We start from the raw sequence: 20,311 nt of genomic DNA, 5'->3' as shown, positions 1-20,311 counted from the left end.
TTATATAACAGGGAACATTTTTACACTACAGGGAATTTGTTTACACAGCAGAACGCACCTTCATGCATGTCTCTCTCTTCATCTCAGTCTCCGTTTCCCTGTCTGTCTACCTCCCTCTCTGTTTCTCTCGCAGTCTCGGTTTTCCCTCAGTCTCTGTCTCTGCTTCGTGTTATTCGGTCTGTCTGTCTGTCTCTCTCTCTCTCTTTGGTTTCCGCAGTGTCTTTCTCTGTCCCTCCCTTTGTATGGCCAGAAAGACCCTCTCCGGTTTTTTCTGTGTCCTTTTGTGTCCGTCCCATTGTCGGTGGTGTAATACTGAGTGTCCTTGTGACATTGTGCAGCCAAGTGAGCCTGCAAACACGGGTGCTGCGGGGTCCGGGTCTCTGGGTGGTTTGAGGGCCATGCTATAGTTTTCAACACAGCCTGGATGCTGACATTCGTCTCGCTAACACACAGGCCTGTGAGGCATCGGAACCTAAGCACCAGCCGGGATCCCCCACCAGCCGAAAGCAGAGTGGCGCAGCGGAAGCGTGCTGGGCCCATAACCCAGAGGTCGATGGATCGAAACCATCCTCTGCTAGTCGCATTCTTATTTACACCAGCAATAAAATCCTCCATTGCTAGCAACAATCAAACGCACTTCTTTTTATCACACTTTACTTACACCAACTTCCTGCTTGCAATACACAACAGGGATAAATTATGAATGAAATTTACAAAGGTTGTGTTCCAGCAAACGTCTATTTATTAGAGTTGCCCTGTGAACACGTAGCTTCTTCTGATCTACTGGGTTGCATCAGAAGTGAGTTTGCCGTCCACGAATTTAATTTCCTTTTGTTTCCCCTGGTATTTACAAGACCATGCCACATTTCAATCACCAGGTACTAGTTTCAGATTGCGTAACGGCTGGATGTGGTAGCGTGGCCGAGCGGTCTAAGGCGCTGGATTTAGGCTCCAGTCTCTTCGGGGGCGTGGGTTCGAATCCCACCGCTGCCAGATATTGCGACATTCCTAAATTTCGTCGCTTCACCAACAGCAGTAAACCGGGCAGGCATGCCGGTTTTGTGTCACCTTTTCCTTCAGTTGCTACATACAGGCAGATCCGATTCGCAGAATTTCCACTGGTCCACAATTGGCTTGAACCCCGCACCGAACAGTACAAACACCGTTCACTCACTCGTCTGCACACCTGCTGCCTCTCACTTATTCAGATATGCACCACTTTTACATTTTTCTTTCTTCCATTTCTTGCAATCTATCGACCGTGCTCCCCCATTGCTGTCACTCTCGCACCCACCATCTCTCCGTCGTTTCCCCGTTCGCCCTTCCAAACTTGCCGGTTGAACAGCACCTCCCATTCACTCGTGTGCTGCAATCCGATTAATTTAACACGAGTATCTTTTTTTCATTCTAACCTATCCAGACAGCGAAAGTTACATTAAGACATGGTTAAGAGAAGATGCATTCTGCAAAAGAAAAGTGTGGGGGAGGGGATCTGGACCCTGACTTCAGGATGAGAGTCAGATGTGTTTTTCATAGCATTAGTCTGAGGAAGATGTGATTAGGAGGGCACATTATTCCTATTGTTCTCTCCTCTTAGAATTATGCAAAATTTCAGGCTCAATGCGTCAGATTTTTTATCACACTTTATGCTTTACTTACAGCAACTTCCTTCTTGCAATAAACACAAGAACCTGCAACACAACTTTCAAAACACTTTATTCGCACCAACAGAAGCTGCAAATGCTGCAAAGTTGCAGCAGCCTTGGCCTTCCCCTTTCTCTCAACGCATTCCTGCAGCGCCGCGTCGCCAGCACCAGATGATGCTCTTGGCCTTTACACTACAGGGAATACCTCCACACAAAACGGAACACCGTTACACAACACGGAGTACCTTTACACAACAGGAAACACATTACTCAATAGCGGACATCTTTACAAAGCACACAAAACCTCTAAAAAAACAGGGAGAATCTGTACACAACAGCGACCATCTTTACACAAGAGGGAACAATTTTATATAACAGGGAACATTTTTACACTACAGGGAATTTGTTTACACAGCAGAACGCACCTTCATGCATGTCTCTCTCTTCATCTCAGTCTCCGTTTCCCTGTCTGTCTACCTCCCTCTCTGTTTCTCTCGCAGTCTCGGTTTTCCCTCAGTCTCTGTCTCTGCTTCGTGTTATTCGGCCTGTCTGTCTGTCTCTCTCTCACTCTTTGGTTTCCGCAGTGTCTTTCTCTGTCCCTCCCTTTGTATGGCCATAAAGACCCTTTCCGGTTTTTTCTGTGTCCTTTTGTGTCCGTCCCATTGTCGGTGGTGTAATACTGAGTGTCCTTGTGACATTGTGCAGCCAAGTGAGCCTGCAAACACGGGTGCTGCGGGGTCCGGGTCTCTGGGTGGTTTGAGGGCCATGCTATAGTTTTCAACACAGCCTGGATGCTGACATTCGTCTCGCTAACACACAGGCCTGTGAGGCATCGGAACCTAAGCACCAGCCGGGATCCCCCACCAACCGAAAGCAGAGTGGCGCAGCGGAAGCGTGCTGGGCCCATAACCCAGAGGTCGATGGATCGAAACCATCCTCTGCTAGTCGCATTCTTATTTACACCAGCAATAAAATCCTCTATTGCTAGCAACAATCAAACGCACTTATTTTTATCACACTTTACTTACACCAACTTCCTGCTTGCAATACACAACAGGGATAAATTATGAATGAAATTTACAATGGTTGTGTTCCAGCAAACGTCTATTTATTAGAGTTGCCCTGTGAACACGTAGCTTCTTCTGATCTACTGGGTTGCATCAGAAGTGAGTTTGCCGTCCACGAATTTAATTTCCTTTTGTTTCCCCTGGTATTTACAAGACCATGCCACATTTCAATCACCAGGTACTAGTTTCAGATTGCGTAACGGCTGGATGTGGTAGCGTGGCCGAGCGGTCTAAGGCGCTGGATTTAGGCTCCAGTCTCTTCGGGGGCGTGGGTTCGAATCCCACCGCTGCCAGATATTGCGACATTCCTAAATTTCGTCGCTTCACCAACAGCAGTAAACCGGGCAGGCATGCTGGTTTTGTGTCACCTTTTCCTTCAGTTGCTACATACAGGCAGATCCGATTCGCAGAATTTCCACTGGTCCACAATTGGCCTGAACCCCGCACCGAACAGGACAAACACCGTCACCGAACCAACTGAATTCAGGCTGTTCACTCACTCGCCTGCACACCTGCTGCCTCTCACTTATTCAGATATGCACCACTTTTACATTTTTCTTTCTTCCATTTCTTGCAATCTATCGACCGTGCTCCCCCATTGCTGTCTCTCTCGCACCCACCATCTCTCCGTCGTTTCCCCGTTCGCCCTTCCAAACTTGCCGGTTGAACAGCACCTCCCATTCACTCGTGTGCTGCAATCCGATTAATTTAACACGAGTATCTTTTTTTCATTCTAACCTATCCAGACAGCGAAAGTTACATTAAGACATGGTTAAGAGAAGATGCATTCTGCAAAAGAAAAGTGTGGGGGAGGGGATCTGGACCCTGACTTCAGGATGAGAGTCAGATGTGTTTTTCGTAGCATTAGTCTGAGGAAGATGTGATTAGGAGGGCACTTTATTCCTATTGTTCTCTCCTCTTAGAATTATGCAAAATTTCAGGCTCAATGCGTCAGGTTTTTTTATCACACTTTATGCTTTACTTACTGCAACTTCCTTCTTGCAATAAACACAAGAACCTGCAACACAACTTTCAAAATACTTTATTCGCACCAACAGAAGCTGCAAATGCTGCAAAGTTGCAGCAGCCTTGGCCTTCCCCTTTCTCTCAACGCATTCCTGCAGCGCCGCGTCGCCAGCACCAGATGATGCTCTTGGCCTTTACACTACAGGGAATACCTCCACACAAAACGGAACACCGTTACACAACACGGAGTACCTTTACACAACAGGAAACACATTACTCAATAGCGGACATCTTTACAAAGCACAGAAAACCTCTAAAAAAACAGGGAGAATCTGTACACAACAGCGACCATCTTTACACAAGTGGGAACAATTTTATATAACAGGGAACATTTTTACACAACAGGGAATTTGTTTACACAGCAGAACGCACCTTCATGCATGTCTCTCTCTTCATCTCAGTCTCCGTTTCCCTGTCTGTCTACCTCCCTCTCTGTTTCTCTCGCAGTCTCGGTTTTCCCTCAGTCTCTGTCTCTGCTTTGTGTTATTCGGTCTGTCTGTCTGTCTGTCTCTCTCTCTTTGGTTTCCGCAGTGTCTTTCTCTGTCCCTCCCTTTGTATGGACAGAAAGACCCTTGCCGGTTTCTTCTGTGTCCTTTTGTGTCCGTCCCATTGTCGGTGGTGTAATACTGAGTGTCCTTGTGACATTGTGCAGCCAAGTGAGCCTGCAAACACGGGTGCTGCGGGGTCCGGGTCTCTGGGTGGTTTGAGGGCCATGCTATAGTTTTCAACACAGCCTGGATGCTGACATTCGTCTCGCTAACACACAGGCCTGTGAGGCATCGGAACCTAAGCACCAGCCGGGATCCCCCACCACCCGAAAGCAGAGTGGCGCAGCGGAAGCGTGCTGGGCCCATAACCCAGAGGTCGATGGATCGAAACCATCCTCTGCTAGTCGCATTCTTATTTACACCAGCAATAAAATCCTCCATTGCTAGCAACAATCAAACGCACTTCTTTTTATCACACTTTACTTACACCAACTTCCTGCTTGCAATACACAACAGGGATAAATTATGAATGAAATTTACAATGGTTGTGTTCCAGCAAACGTCTATTTATTAGAGTTGCCCTGTGAACACGTAGCTTCTTCTGATCTACTGGTTTGCATCAGAAGTGAGTTTGCCGTCCACGAATTTAATTTCCTTTTGTTTCCCCTGGTATTTACAAGACCATGCCACATTTCAATCACCAGGTACTAGTTTCAGATTGCGTAACGGCTGGATGTGGTAGCGTGGCCGAGCGGTCTAAGGCGCTGGATTTAGGCTCCAGTCTCTTCGGGGGCGTGGGTTCGAATCCCACCGCTGCCAGATATTGCGACATTCCTAAATTTCGTCGCTTCACCAACAGCAGTAAACCGGGCAGGCATGCCGGTTTTGTGTCACCTTTTCCTTCAGTTGCTACATACAGGCAGATCCGATTCGCAGAATTTCCACTGGTCCACAATTGGCTTGAACCCCGCACCGAACAGTACAAACACCGTTCACTCACTCGTCTGCACACCTGCTGCCTCTCACTTATTCAGATATGCACCACTTTTACATTTTTCTTTCTTCCATTTCTTGCAATCTATCGACCGTGCTCCCCCATTGCTGTCACTCTCGCACCCACCATCTCTCCGTCGTTTCCCCGTTCGCCCTTCCAAACTTGCCGGTTGAACAGCACCTCCCATTCACTCGTGTGCTGCAATCCGATTAATTTAACACGAGTATCTTTTTTTCATTCTAACCTATCCAGACAGCGAAAGTTACATTAAGACATGGTTAAGAGAAGATGCATTCTGCAAAAGAAAAGTGTGGGGGAGGGGATCTGGACCCTGACTTCAGGATGAGAGTCAGATGTGTTTTTCATAGCATTAGTCTGAGGAAGATGTGATTAGGAGGGCACATTATTCCTATTGTTCTCTCCTCTTAGAATTATGCAAAATTTCAGGCTCAATGCGTCAGATTTTTTATCACACTTTATGCTTTACTTACAGCAACTTCCTTCTTGCAATAAACACAAGAACCTGCAACACAACTTTCAAAACACTTTATTCGCACCAACAGAAGCTGCAAATGCTGCAAAGTTGCAGCAGCCTTGGCCTTCCCCTTTCTCTCAACGCATTCCTGCAGCGCCGCGTCGCCAGCACCAGATGATGCTCTTGGCCTTTACACTACAGGGAATACCTCCACACAAAACGGAACACCGTTACACAACACGGAGTACCTTTACACAACAGGAAACACATTACTCAATAGCGGACATCTTTACAAAGCACACAAAACCTCTAAAAAAACAGGGAGAATCTGTACACAACAGCGACCATCTTTACACAAGAGGGAACAATTTTATATAACAGGGAACATTTTTACACTACAGGGAATTTGTTTACACAGCAGAACGCACCTTCATGCATGTCTCTCTCTTCATCTCAGTCTCCGTTTCCCTGTCTGTCTACCTCCCTCTCTGTTTCTCTCGCAGTCTCGGTTTTCCCTCAGTCTCTGTCTCTGCTTCGTGTTATTCGGCCTGTCTGTCTGTCTCTCTCTCACTCTTTGGTTTCCGCAGTGTCTTTCTCTGTCCCTCCCTTTGTATGGCCAGAAAGACCCTTTCCGGTTTTTTCTGTGTCCTTTTGTGTCCGTCCCATTTTCGGTGGTGTAATACTGAGTGTCCTTGTGACATTGTGCAGCCAAGTGAGCCTGCAAACACGGGTGCTGCGGGGTCCGGGTCTCTGGGTGGTTTGAGGGCCATGCTATAGTTTTCAACACAGCCTGGATGCTGACATTCGTCTCGCTAACACACAGGCCTGTGAGGCATCGGAACCTAAGCACCAGCCGGGATCCCCCACCAGCCGAAAGCAGAGTGGCGCAGCGGAAGCGTGCTGGGCCCATAACCCAGAGGTCGATGGATCGAAACCATCCTCTGCTAGTCGCATTCTTATTGACACCAGCAATAAAATCCTCTATTGCTAGCAACAATCAAACGCACTTATTTTTATCACACTTTACTTACACCAACTTCCTGCTTGCAATACACAACAGGGATAAATTATGAATGAAATTTACAATGGTTGTGTTCCAGCAAACGTCTATTTATTAGAGTTGCCCTGTGAACACGTAGCTTCTTCTGATCTACTGGGTTGCATCAGAAGTGAGTTTGCCGTCCACGAATTTAATTTCCTTTTGTTTCCCCTGGTATTTACAAGACCGTGCCACATTTCAATCACCAGGTACTAGTTTCAGATTGCGTAACGGCTGGATGTGGTAGCGTGGCCGAGCGGTCTAAGGCGCTGGATTTAGGCTCCAGTCTCTTCGGGGGCGTGGGTTCGAATCCCACCGCTGCCAGATATTGCGACATTCCTAAATTTCGTCGCTTCACCAACAGCAGTAAAACGGGCAGGCATGCCGGTTTTGTGTCACCTTTTCCTTCAGTTGCTACATAGAGTTAAGATCCGATTCGCAGAATTTCCACTGGTCCACAATTGGCCTGAACCCCGCACCGGACACGACAAACACCGTCACCCAGCCAACTGAATTCAGGCCGTTCACTCACTCGTCTGCACACCTGCTGCCTCTCACTTATTCAGATATGCACCACTTTTACATTTTTCTTTCTTCCATTTCTTGCAATCTATCGACCGTGCTCCCCCATTGCTGTCACTCGCGCACCCACCATCTCTCCGTCGTTTCCCCGTTCGCCCTTCCAAACTTGCCGGTTGAACAGCACCTCCCATTCACTCGTGTGCTGCAATCCGATTAATTTAACACGAGTATCTTTTTTTCATTCTAACCTATCCAGACAGCGAAAGTTACATTAAGACATGGTTAAGAGAAGATGCATTCTGCAAAAGAAAAGTGTGGGGGAGGGGATCTGGACCCTGACTTCAGGATGAGAGTCAGATGTGTTTTTCATAGCATTAGTCTGAGGAAGATGTGATTAGGAGGGCACATTATTCCTATTGTTCTCTCCTCTTAGAATTATGCAAAATTTCAGGCTCAATGCGTCAGATTTTTTATCACACTTTATGCTTTACTTACAGCAACTTCCTTCTTGCAATAAACACAAGAACCTGCAACACAACTTTCAAAACACTTTATTCGCACCAACAGAAGCTGCAAATGCTGCAAAGTTGCAGCAGCCTTGGCCTTCCCCTTTCTCTCAACGCATTCCTGCAGCGCCGCGTCGCCAGCACCAGATGATGCTCTTGGCCTTTACACTACAGGGAATACCTCCACACAAAACGGAACACCGTTACACAACACGGAGTACCTTTACACAACAGGAAACACATTACTCAATAGCGGACATCTTTACAAAGCACACAAAACCTCTAAAAAAACAGGGAGAATCTGTACACAACAGCGACCATCTTTACACAAGAGGGAACAATTTTATATAACAGGGAACATTTTTACACTACAGGGAATTTGTTTACACAGCAGAACGCACCTTCATGCATGTCTCTCTCTTCATCTCAGTCTCCGTTTCCCTGTCTGTCTACCTCCCTCTCTGTTTCTCTCGCAGTCTCGGTTTTCCCTCAGTCTCTGTCTCTGCTTCGTGTTATTCGGCCTGTCTGTCTGTCTCTCTCTCACTCTTTGGTTTCCGCAGTGTCTTTCTCTGTCCCTCCCTTTGTATGGCCATAAAGACCCTTTCCGGTTTTTTCTGTGTCCTTTTGTGTCCGTCCCATTGTCGGTGGTGTAATACTGAGTGTCCTTGTGACATTGTGCAGCCAAGTGAGCCTGCAAACACGGGTGCTGCGGGGTCCGGGTCTCTGGGTGGTTTGAGGGCCATGCTATAGTTTTCAACACAGCCTGGATGCTGACATTCGTCTCGCTAACACACAGGCCTGTGAGGCATCGGAACCTAAGCACCAGCCGGGATCCCCCACCAACCGAAAGCAGAGTGGCGCAGCGGAAGCGTGCTGGGCCCATAACCCAGAGGTCGATGGATCGAAACCATCCTCTGCTAGTCGCATTCTTATTTACACCAGCAATAAAATCCTCTATTGCTAGCAACAATCAAACGCACTTATTTTTATCACACTTTACTTACACCAACTTCCTGCTTGCAATACACAACAGGGATAAATTATGAATGAAATTTACAATGGTTGTGTTCCAGCAAACGTCTATTTATTAGAGTTGCCCTGTGAACACGTAGCTTCTTCTGATCTACTGGGTTGCATCAGAAGTGAGTTTGCCGTCCACGAATTTAATTTCCTTTTGTTTCCCCTGGTATTTACAAGACCATGCCACATTTCAATCACCAGGTACTAGTTTCAGATTGCGTAACGGCTGGATGTGGTAGCGTGGCCGAGCGGTCTAAGGCGCTGGATTTAGGCTCCAGTCTCTTCGGGGGCGTGGGTTCGAATCCCACCGCTGCCAGATATTGCGACATTCCTAAATTTCGTCGCTTCACCAACAGCAGTAAACCGGGCAGGCATGCTGGTTTTGTGTCACCTTTTCCTTCAGTTGCTACATACAGGCAGATCCGATTCGCAGAATTTCCACTGGTCCACAATTGGCCTGAACCCCGCACCGAACAGGACAAACACCGTCACCGAACCAACTGAATTCAGGCTGTTCACTCACTCGCCTGCACACCTGCTGCCTCTCACTTATTCAGATATGCACCACTTTTACATTTTTCTTTCTTCCATTTCTTGCAATCTATCGACCGTGCTCCCCCATTGCTGTCTCTCTCGCACCCACCATCTCTCCGTCGTTTCCCCGTTCGCCCTTCCAAACTTGCCGGTTGAACAGCACCTCCCATTCACTCGTGTGCTGCAATCCGATTAATTTAACACGAGTATCTTTTTTTCATTCTAACCTATCCAGACAGCGAAAGTTACATTAAGACATGGTTAAGAGAAGATGCATTCTGCAAAAGAAAAGTGTGGGGGAGGGGATCTGGACCCTGACTTCAGGATGAGAGTCAGATGTGTTTTTCGTAGCATTAGTCTGAGGAAGATGTGATTAGGAGGGCACTTTATTCCTATTGTTCTCTCCTCTTAGAATTATGCAAAATTTCAGGCTCAATGCGTCAGGTTTTTTTATCACACTTTATGCTTTACTTACTGCAACTTCCTTCTTGCAATAAACACAAGAACCTGCAACACAACTTTCAAAATACTTTATTCGCACCAACAGAAGCTGCAAATGCTGCAAAGTTGCAGCAGCCTTGGCCTTCCCCTTTCTCTCAACGCATTCCTGCAGCGCCGCGTCGCCAGCACCAGATGATGCTCTTGGCCTTTACACTACAGGGAATACCTCCACACAAAACGGAACACCGTTACACAACACGGAGTACCTTTACACAACAGGAAACACATTACTCAATAGCGGACATCTTTACAAAGCACAGAAAACCTCTAAAAAAACAGGGAGAATCTGTACACAACAGCGACCATCTTTACACAAGTGGGAACAATTTTATATAACAGGGAACATTTTTACACAACAGGGAATTTGTTTACACAGCAGAACGCACCTTCATGCATGTCTCTCTCTTCATCTCAGTCTCCGTTTCCCTGTCTGTCTACCTCCCTCTCTGTTTCTCTCGCAGTCTCGGTTTTCCCTCAGTCTCTGTCTCTGCTTTGTGTTATTCGGTCTGTCTGTCTGTCTGTCTCTCTCTCTTTGGTTTCCGCAGTGTCTTTCTCTGTCCCTCCCTTTGTATGGACAGAAAGACCCTTGCCGGTTTCTTCTGTGTCCTTTTGTGTCCGTCCCATTGTCGGTGGTGTAATACTGAGTGTCCTTGTGACATTGTGCAGCCAAGTGAGCCTGCAAACACGGGTGCTGCGGGGTCCGGGTCTCTGGGTGGTTTGAGGGCCATGCTATAGTTTTCAACACAGCCTGGATGCTGACATTCGTCTCGCTAACACACAGGCCTGTGAGGCATCGGAACCTAAGCACCAGCCGGGATCCCCCACCAGCCGAAAGCAGAGTGGCGCAGCGGAAGCGTGCTGGGCCCATAACCCAGAGGTCGATGGATCGAAACCATCCTCTGCTAGTCGCATTCTTATTTACACCAGCAATAAAATCCTCCATTGCTAGCAACAATCAAACGCACTTCTTTTTATCACACTTTACTTACACCAACTTCCTGCTTGCAATACACAACAGGGATAAATTATGAATGAAATTTACAATGGTTGTGTTCCAGCAAACGTCTATTTATTAGAGTTGCCCTGTGAACACGTAGCTTCTTCTGATCTACTGGTTTGCATCAGAAGTGAGTTTGCCGTCCACGAATTTAATTTCCTTTTGTTTCCCCTGGTATTTACAAGACCATGCCACATTTCAATCACCAGGTACTAGTTTCAGATTGCGTAACGGCTGGATGTGGTAGCGTGGCCGAGCGGTCTAAGGCGCTGGATTTAGGCTCCAGTCTCTTCGGGGGCGTGGGTTCGAATCCCACCGCTGCCAGATATTGCGACATTCCTAAATTTCGTCGCTTCACCAACAGCAGTAAACCGGGCAGGCATGCCGGTTTTGTGTCACCTTTTCCTTCAGTTGCTACATACAGGCAGATCCGATTCGCAGAATTTCCACTGGTCCACAATTGGCTTGAACCCCGCACCGAACAGTACAAACACCGTTCACTCACTCGTCTGCACACCTGCTGCCTCTCACTTATTCAGATATGCACCACTTTTACATTTTTCTTTCTTCCATTTCTTGCAATCTATCGACCGTGCTCCCCCATTGCTGTCACTCTCGCACCCACCATCTCTCCGTCGTTTCCCCGTTCGCCCTTCCAAACTTGCCGGTTGAACAGCACCTCCCATTCACTCGTGTGCTGCAATCCGATTAATTTAACACGAGTATCTTTTTTTCATTCTAACCTATCCAGACAGCGAAAGTTACATTAAGACATGGTTAAGAGAAGATGCATTCTGCAAAAGAAAAGTGTGGGGGAGGGGATCTGGACCCTGACTTCAGGATGAGAGTCAGATGTGTTTTTCATAGCATTAGTCTGAGGAAGATGTGATTAGGAGGGCACATTATTCCTATTGTTCTCTCCTCTTAGAATTATGCAAAATTTCAGGCTCAATGCGTCAGATTTTTTATCACACTTTATGCTTTACTTACAGCAACTTCCTTCTTGCAATAAACACAAGAACCTGCAACACAACTTTCAAAACACTTTATTCGCACCAACAGAAGCTGCAAATGCTGCAAAGTTGCAGCAGCCTTGGCCTTCCCCTTTCTCTCAACGCATTCCTGCAGCGCCGCGTCGCCAGCACCAGATGATGCTCTTGGCCTTTACACTACAGGGAATACCTCCACACAAAACGGAACACCGTTACACAACACGGAGTACCTTTACACAACAGGAAACACATTACTCAATAGCGGACATCTTTACAAAGCACACAAAACCTCTAAAAAAACAGGGAGAATCTGTACACAACAGCGACCATCTTTACACAAGAGGGAACAATTTTATATAACAGGGAACATTTTTACACTACAGGGAATTTGTTTACACAGCAGAACGCACCTTCATGCATGTCTCTCTCTTCATCTCAGTCTCCGTTTCCCTGTCTGTCTACCTCCCTCTCTGTTTCTCTCGCAGTCTCGGTTTTCCCTCAGTCTCTGTCTCTGCTTCGTGTTATTCGGCCTGTCTGTCTGTCTCTCTCTCACTCTTTGGTTTCCGCAGTGTCTTTCTCTGTCCCTCCCTTTGTATGGCCAGAAAGACCCTTTCCGGTTTTTTCTGTGTCCTTTTGTGTCCGTCCCATTTTCGGTGGTGTAATACTGAGTGTCCTTGTGACATTGTGCAGCCAAGTGAGCCTGCAAACACGGGTGCTGCGGGGTCCGGGTCTCTGGGTGGTTTGAGGGCCATGCTATAGTTTTCAACACAGCCTGGATGCTGACATTCGTCTCGCTAACACACAGGCCTGTGAGGCATCGGAACCTAAGCACCAGCCGGGATCCCCCACCAGCCGAAAGCAGAGTGGCGCAGCGGAAGCGTGCTGGGCCCATAACCCAGAGGTCGATGGATCGAAACCATCCTCTGCTAGTCGCATTCTTATTGACACCAGCAATAAAATCCTCTATTGCTAGCAACAATCAAACGCACTTATTTTTATCACACTTTACTTACACCAACTTCCTGCTTGCAATACACAACAGGGATAAATTATGAATGAAATTTACAATGGTTGTGTTCCAGCAAACGTCTATTTATTAGAGTTGCCCTGTGAACACGTAGCTTCTTCTGATCTACTGGGTTGCATCAGAAGTGAGTTTGCCGTCCACGAATTTAATTTCCTTTTGTTTCCCCAGGTATTTACAAGACCATGCCACATTTCAATCACCAGGTACTTGTTTCAGATTGCGTAACGGCTGGATGTGGTAGCGTGGCCGAGCGGTCTAAGGCGCTGGATTTAGGCTCCAGTCTCTTCGGGGGCGTGGGTTCGAATCCCACCGCTGCCAGATATTGCGACATTCCTAAATTTCGTCGCTTCACCAACAGCAGTAAACCGGGCAGGCATGCCGGTTTTGTGTCACCTTTTCCTTCAGTTGCTACATACAGGCAGATCCGATTCGCAGAATTTCCACTGGTCCACAATTGGCTTGAACCCCGCACCGAACAGTACAAACACCGTTCACTCACTCGTCTGCACACCTGCTGCCTCTCACTTATTCAGATATGCACCACTTTTACATTTTTCTTTCTTCCATTTCTTGCAATCTATCGACCGTGCTCCCCCATTGCTGTCACTCGCGCACCCACCATCTCTCCGTCGTTTCCCCGTTCGCCCTTCCAAACTTGCCGGTTGAACAGCACCTCCCATTCACTCGTGTGCTGCAATCCGATTAATTTAACACGAGTATCTTTTTTTCATTCTAACCTATCCAGACAGCGAAAGTTACATTAAGACATGGTTAAGAGAAGATGCATTCTGCAAAAGAAAAGTGTGGGGGAGGGGATCTGGACCCTGACTTCAGGATGAGAGTCAGATGTGTTTTTCATAGCATTAGTCTGAGGAAGATGTGATTAGGAGGGCACATTATTCCTATTGTTCTCTCCTCTTAGAATTATGCAAAATTTCAGGCTCAATGCGTCAGGTTTTTTATCACACTTTATGCTTTACTTACAGCAACTTCCTTCTTGCAATAAACACAAGAACCTGCAACACAACTTTCAAAACACTTTATTCGCACCAACAGAAGCTGCAAATGCTGCAAAGTTGCAGCAGCTTTGGCCTTCCCCTTTCTCTCAACGCATTCCTGCAGCGCCGCGTCGCCAGCACCAGATGATGCTCTTGGCCTTTACACTACAGGGAATACCTCCACACAAAACGGAACACCGTTACACAACACGGAGTACCTTTACACAACAGGAAACACATTACTCAATAGCGGACATCTTTACAAAGCACACAAAACCTCTAAAAAACAGGGAGAACCTGTACACAACAGCGACCATCTTTACACAAGAGGGAACAATTTTATATAACAGGGAACATTTTTACACTACAGGGAATTTGTTTACACAGCAGAACGCACCTTCATGCATGTCTCTCTCTTCATCTCAGTCTCCGTTTCCCTGTCTGTCTACCTCCCTCTCTGTTTCTCTCGCAGTCTCGGTTTTCCCTCAGTCTCTGTCTCTGCTTCGTGTTATTCGGCCTGTCTGTCTGTCTCTCTCTCACTCTTTGGTTTCCGCAGTGTCTTTCTCTGTCCCTCCCTTTGTATGGCCAGAAAGACCCTTTCCGGTTTTTTCTGTGTCCTTTTGTGTCCGTCCCATTTTCGGTGGTGTAATACTGAGTGTCCTTGTGACATTGTGCAGCCAAGTGAGCCTGCAAACACGGGTGCTGCGGGGTCCGGGTCTCTGGGTGGTTTGAGGGCCATGCTATAGTTTTCAACACAGCCTGGATGCTGACATTCGTCTCGCTAACACACAGGCCTGTGAGGCATCGGAACCTAAGCACCAGCCGGGATCCCCCACCAGCCGAAAGCAGAGTGGCGCAGCGGAAGCGTGCTGGGCCCATAACCCAGAGGTCGATGGATCGAAACCATCCTCTGCTAGTCGCATTCTTATTTACACCAGCAATAAAATCCTCTATTGCTAGCAACAATCAAACGCACTTATTTTTATCACACTTTACTTACACCAACTTCCTGCTTGCAATACACAACAGGGATAAATTATGAATGAAATTTACAATGGTTGTGTTCCAGCAAACGTCTATTTATTAGAGTTGCCCTGTGAACACGTAGCTTCTTCTGATCCACTGGGTTGCATCAGAAGTGAGTTTGCCGTCCACGAATTTAATTTCCTTTTGTTTCCCCAGGTATTTACAAGACCATGCCACATTTCAATCACCAGGTACTTGTTTCAGATTGCGTAACGGCTGGATGTGGTAGCGTGGCCGAGCGGTCTAAGGCGCTGGATTTAGGCTCCAGTCTCTTCGGGGGCGTGGGTTCGAATCCCACCGCTGCCAGATATTGCGACATTCCTAAATTTCGTCGCTTCACCAACAGCAGTAAACCGGGCAGGCATGCTGGTTTTGTGTCACCTTTTCCTTCAGTTGCTACATACAGGCAGATCCGATTCGCAGAATTTCCACTGGTCCACAATTGGCCTGAACCCGGCACCGGACACGACAAACACCGTCACACAACCAACTGAATTCAGGCCGTTCACTCACTCGTCTGCACACCTGCTGCCTCTCACTTATTCAGATATGCACCACTTTTACATTTTTCTTTCTTCCATTTCTTGCAATCTATCGACCGTGCTCCCCCATTGCTGTCACTCGCGCACCCACCATCTCTCCGTCGTTTCCCCGTTCGCCCTTCCAAACTTGCCGGTTGAACAGCACCTCCCATTCACTCGTGTGCTGCAATCCGATTAATTTAACACGAGTATCTTTTTTTCATTCTAACCTATCCAGACAGCGAAAGTTACATTAAGACATGGTTAAGAGAAGATGCATTCTGCAAAAGAAAAGTGTGGGGGAGGGGATCTGGACCCTGACTTCAGGATGAGAGTCAGATGTGTTTTTCATAGCATTAGTCTGAGGAAGATGTGATTAGGAGGGCACATTATTCCTATTGTTCTCTCCTCTTAGAATTATGCAAAATTTCAGGCTCAATGCGTCAGGTTTTTTATCACACTTTATGCTTTACTTACAGCAACTTCCTTCTTGCAATAAACACAAGAACCTGCAACACAACTTTCAAAACACTTTATTCGCACCAACAGAAGCTGCAAATGCTGCAAAGTTGCAGCAGCTTTGGCCTTCCCCTTTCTCTCAACGCATTCCTGCAGCGCCGCGTCGCCAGCACCAGATGATGCTCTTGGCCTTTACACTACAGGGAATACCTCCACACAAAACGGAACACCGTTACACAACACGGAGTACCTTTACACAACAGGAAACACATTACTCAATAGCGGACATCTTTACAAAGCACACAAAACCTCTAAAAAACAGGGAGAACCTGTACACAACAGCGACCATCTTTACACAAGAGGGAACAATTTTATATAACAGGGAACATTTTTACACTACAGGGAATTTGTTTACACAGCAGAACGCACCTTCATGCATGTCTCTCTCTTCATCTCAGTCTCCGTTTCCCTGTCTGTCTACCTCCCTCTCTGTTTCTCTCGCAGTCTCGGTTTTCCCTCAGTCTCTGTCTCTGCTTCGTGTTATTCGGCCTGTCTGTCTGTCTCTCTCTCACTCTTTGGTTTCCGCAGTGTCTTTCTCTGTCCCTCCCTTTGTATGGCCAGAAAGCCCCTTTCCGGTTTTTTCTGTGTCCTTTTGTGTCCGTCCCATTTTCGGTGGTGTAATACTGAGTGTCCTTGTGACATTGTGCAGCCAAGTGAGCCTGCAAACACGGGTGCTGCGGGGTCCGGGTCTCTGGGTGGTTTGAGGGCCATGCTATAGTTTTCAACACAGCCTGGATGCTGACATTCGTCTCGCTAACACACAGGCCTGTGAGGCATCGGAACCTAAGCACCAGCCGGGATCCCCCACCAGCCGAAAGCAGAGTGGCGCAGCGGAAGCGTGCTGGGCCCATAACCCAGAGGTCGATGGATCGAAACCATCCTCTGCTAGTCGCATTCTTATTTACACCAGCAATAAAATCCTCTATTGCTAGCAACAGTCAAACGCACTTATTTTTATCACACTTTACTTACACCAACTTCCTGCTTGCAATACACAACAGGGATAAATTATGAATGAAATTTACAATGGTTGTGTTCCAGCAAACGTCTATTTATTAGAGTTGCCCTGTGAACACGTAGCTTCTTCTGATCCACTGGGTTGCATCAGAAGTGAGTTTGCATTCCACGAATTTAATTTCCTTTTGTTTCCCCAGGTATTTACAAGACCATGCCACATTTCAATCACCAGGTACTTGTTTCAGATTGCGTAACGGCTGGATGTGGTAGCGTGGCCGAGCGGTCTAAGGCGCTGGATTTAGGCTCCAGTCTCTTCGGGGGCGTGGGTTCGAATCCCACCGCTGCCAGATATTGCGACATTCCTAAATTTCGTCGCTTCACCAACAGCAGTAAACCGGGCAGGCATGCTGGTTTTGTGTCACCTTTTCCTTCAGTTGCTACATACAGGCAGATCCGATTCGCAGAATTTCCACTGGTCCACAATTGGCCTGAACCCGGCACCGGACACGACAAACACCGTCACACAACCAACTGAATTCAGGCCGTTCACTCACTCGTCTGCACACCTGCTGCCTCTCACTTATTCAGATATGCACCACTTTTACATTTTTCTTTCTTCCATTTCTTGCAATCTATCGACCGTGCTCCCCCATTGCTGTCACTCGCGCACCCACCATCTCTCCGTCGTTTCCCCGTTCGCCCTTCCAAACTTGCCGGTTGAACAGCACCTCCCATTCACTCGTGTGCTGCAATCCGATTAATTTAACACGAGTATCTTTTTTTCATTCTAACCTATCCAGACAGCGAAAGTTACATTAAGACATGGTTAAGAGAAGATGCATTCTGCAAAAGAAAAGTGTGGGGGAGGGGATCTGGACCCTGACTTCAGGATGAGAGTCAGATGTGTTTTTCATAGCATTAGTCTGAGGAAGATGTGATTAGGAGGGCACATTATTCCTATTGTTCTCTCCTCTTAGAATTATGCAAAATTTCAGGCTCAATGCGTCAGGTTTTTTATCACACTTTATGCTTTACTTACAGCAACTTCCTTCTTGCAATAAACACAAGAACCTGCAACACAACTTTCAAAACACTTTATTCGCACCAACAGAAGCTGCAAATGCTGCAAAGTTGCAGCAGCTTTGGCCTTCCCCTTTCTCTCAACGCATTCCTGCAGCGCCGCGTCGCCAGCACCAGATGATGCTCTTGGCCTTTACACTACAGGGAATACCTCCACACAAAACGGAACACCGTTACACAACACGGAGTACCTTTACACAACAGGAAACACATTACTCAATAGCGGACATCTTTACAAAGCACACAAAACCTCTAAAAAACAGGGAGAACCTGTACACAACAGCGACCATCTTTACACAAGAGGGAACAATTTTATATAACAGGGAACATTTTTACACTACAGGGAATTTGTTTACACAGCAGAACGCACCTTCATGCATGTCTCTCTCTTCATCTCAGTCTCCGTTTCCCTGTCTGTCTACCTCCCTCTCTGTTTCTCTCGCAGTCTCGGTTTTCCCTCAGTCTCTGTCTCTGCTTCGTGTTATTCGGCCTGTCTGTCTGTCTCTCTCTCACTCTTTGGTTTCCGCAGTGTCTTTCTCTGTCCCTCCCTTTGTATGGCCAGAAAGCCCCTTTCCGGTTTTTTCTGTGTCCTTTTGTGTCCGTCCCATTTTCGGTGGTGTAATACTGAGTGTCCTTGTGACATTGTGCAGCCAAGTGAGCCTGCAAACACGGGTGCTGCGGGGTCCGGGTCTCTGGGTGGTTTGAGGGCCATGCTATAGTTTTCAACACAGCCTGGATGCTGACATTCGTCTCGCTAACACACAGGCCTGTGAGGCATCGGAACCTAAGCACCAGCCGGGATCCCCCACCAGCCGAAAGCAGAGTGGCGCAGCGGAAGCGTGCTGGGCCCATAACCCAGAGGTCGATGGATCGAAACCATCCTCTGCTAGTCGCATTCTTATTTACACCAGCAATAAAATCCTCTATTGCTAGCAACAGTCAAACGCACTTATTTTTATCACACTTTACTTACACCAACTTCCTGCTTGCAATACACAACAGGGATAAATTATGAATGAAATTTACAATGGTTGTGTTCCAGCAAACGTCTATTTATTAGAGTTGCCCTGTGAACACGTAGCTTCTTCTGATCCACTGGGTTGCATCAGAAGTGAGTTTGCATTCCACGAATTTAATTTCCTTTTGTTTCCCCAGGTATTTACAAGACCATGCCACATTTCAATCACCAGGTACTTGTTTCAGATTGCGTAACGGCTGGATGTGGTAGCGTGGCCGAGCGGTCTAAGGCGCTGGATTTAGGCTCCAGTCTCTTCGGGGGCGTGGGTTCGAATCCCACCGCTGCCAGATATTGCGACATTCCTAAATTTCGTCGCTTCACCAACAGCAGTAAACCGGGCAGGCATGCTGGTTTTGTGTCACCTTTTCCTTCAGTTGCTACATACAGGCAGATCCGATTCGCAGAATTTCCACTGGTCCACAATTGGCCTGAACCCGGCACCGGACACGACAAACACCGTCACACAACCAACTGAATTCAGGCCGTTCACTCACTCGTCTGCACACCTGCTGCCTCTCACTTATTCAGATATGCACCACTTTTACATTTTTCTTTCTTCCATTTCTTGCAATCTATCGACCGTGCTCCCCCATTGCTGTCACTCGCGCACCCACCATCTCTCCGTCGTTTCCCCGTTCGCCCTTCCAAACTTGCCGGTTGAACAGCACCTCCCATTCACTCGTGTGCTGCAATCCGATTAATTTAACACGAGTATCTTTTTTTCATTCTAACCTATCCAGACAGCGAAAGTTACATTAAGACATGGTTAAGAGAAGATGCATTCTGCAAAAGAAAAGTGTGGGGGAGGGGATCTGGACCCTGACTTCAGGATGAGAGTCAGATGTGTTTTTCATAGCATTAGTCTGAGGAAGATGTGATTAGGAGGGCACATTATTCCTATTGTTCTCTCCTCTTAGAATTATGCAAAATTTCAGGCTCAATGCGTCAGGTTTTTTATCACACTTTATGCTTTACTTACAGCAACTTCCTTCTTGCAATAAACACAAGAACCTGCAACACAACTTTCAAAACACTTTATTCGCACCAACAGAAGCTGCAAATGCTGCAAAGTTGCAGCAGCTTTGGCCTTCCCCTTTCTCTCAACGCATTCCTGCAGCGCCGCGTCGCCAGCACCAGATGATGCTCTTGGCCTTTACACTACAGGGAATACCTCCACACAAAACGGAACACCGTTACACAACACGGAGTACCTTTACACAACAGGAAACACATTACTCAATAGCGGACATCTTTACAAAGCACACAAAACCTCTAAAAAACAGGGAGAACCTGTACACAACAGCGACCATCTTTACACAAGAGGGAACAATTTTATATAACAGGGAACATTTTTACAC

The 20,311-nt window shown here is 47.1% G+C and overlaps 10 non-coding genes across 10 annotated transcripts; all 10 read left to right on the top strand.

Annotated features, from left to right (window-relative positions):
- The first annotated feature begins 911 nt into the window (after positions 1-911).
- trnal-uag (transfer RNA leucine (anticodon UAG)) lies at positions 912-993 on the top strand. The gene has a single exon. It is a non-coding gene; the product is annotated as a tRNA-Leu (tRNA).
- A 1,931-nt stretch (positions 994-2,924) lies between these two features.
- trnal-uag (transfer RNA leucine (anticodon UAG)) lies at positions 2,925-3,006 on the top strand. Its single transcript has one exon. It is a non-coding gene; the product is annotated as a tRNA-Leu (tRNA).
- Positions 3,007-4,964: 1,958 nt separating this feature from the next.
- Positions 4,965-5,046, top strand: trnal-uag (transfer RNA leucine (anticodon UAG)). Its single transcript has one exon. It is a non-coding gene; the product is annotated as a tRNA-Leu (tRNA).
- A 1,931-nt stretch (positions 5,047-6,977) lies between these two features.
- trnal-uag (transfer RNA leucine (anticodon UAG)) lies at positions 6,978-7,059 on the top strand. The gene has a single exon. It is a non-coding gene; the product is annotated as a tRNA-Leu (tRNA).
- A 1,958-nt stretch (positions 7,060-9,017) lies between these two features.
- Positions 9,018-9,099, top strand: trnal-uag (transfer RNA leucine (anticodon UAG)). The gene has a single exon. It is a non-coding gene; the product is annotated as a tRNA-Leu (tRNA).
- Positions 9,100-11,057: 1,958 nt separating this feature from the next.
- trnal-uag (transfer RNA leucine (anticodon UAG)) lies at positions 11,058-11,139 on the top strand. Its single transcript has one exon. It is a non-coding gene; the product is annotated as a tRNA-Leu (tRNA).
- Positions 11,140-13,070: 1,931 nt separating this feature from the next.
- trnal-uag (transfer RNA leucine (anticodon UAG)) lies at positions 13,071-13,152 on the top strand. Its single transcript has one exon. It is a non-coding gene; the product is annotated as a tRNA-Leu (tRNA).
- A 1,930-nt stretch (positions 13,153-15,082) lies between these two features.
- Positions 15,083-15,164, top strand: trnal-uag (transfer RNA leucine (anticodon UAG)). Its single transcript has one exon. It is a non-coding gene; the product is annotated as a tRNA-Leu (tRNA).
- A 1,956-nt stretch (positions 15,165-17,120) lies between these two features.
- On the top strand, positions 17,121-17,202 carry trnal-uag (transfer RNA leucine (anticodon UAG)). Its single transcript has one exon. It is a non-coding gene; the product is annotated as a tRNA-Leu (tRNA).
- Positions 17,203-19,158: 1,956 nt separating this feature from the next.
- On the top strand, positions 19,159-19,240 carry trnal-uag (transfer RNA leucine (anticodon UAG)). Its single transcript has one exon. It is a non-coding gene; the product is annotated as a tRNA-Leu (tRNA).
- Positions 19,241-20,311: the final 1,071 nt, after the last annotated feature.

The sequence above is a fragment of the Somniosus microcephalus genome, unplaced genomic scaffold, assembly GCF_052327205.1.
Source record: "Somniosus microcephalus isolate GS21.2 unplaced genomic scaffold, FLI_Smic_1.0 unresolved_chr3, whole genome shotgun sequence".
In the NCBI taxonomy this organism is placed as follows: Eukaryota; Metazoa; Chordata; class Chondrichthyes; order Squaliformes; family Somniosidae; genus Somniosus; species Somniosus microcephalus.
The sequence above is the reverse complement of the archived record's forward strand: the minus strand, read 5'-3'. Positions and strand labels throughout refer to the sequence as shown.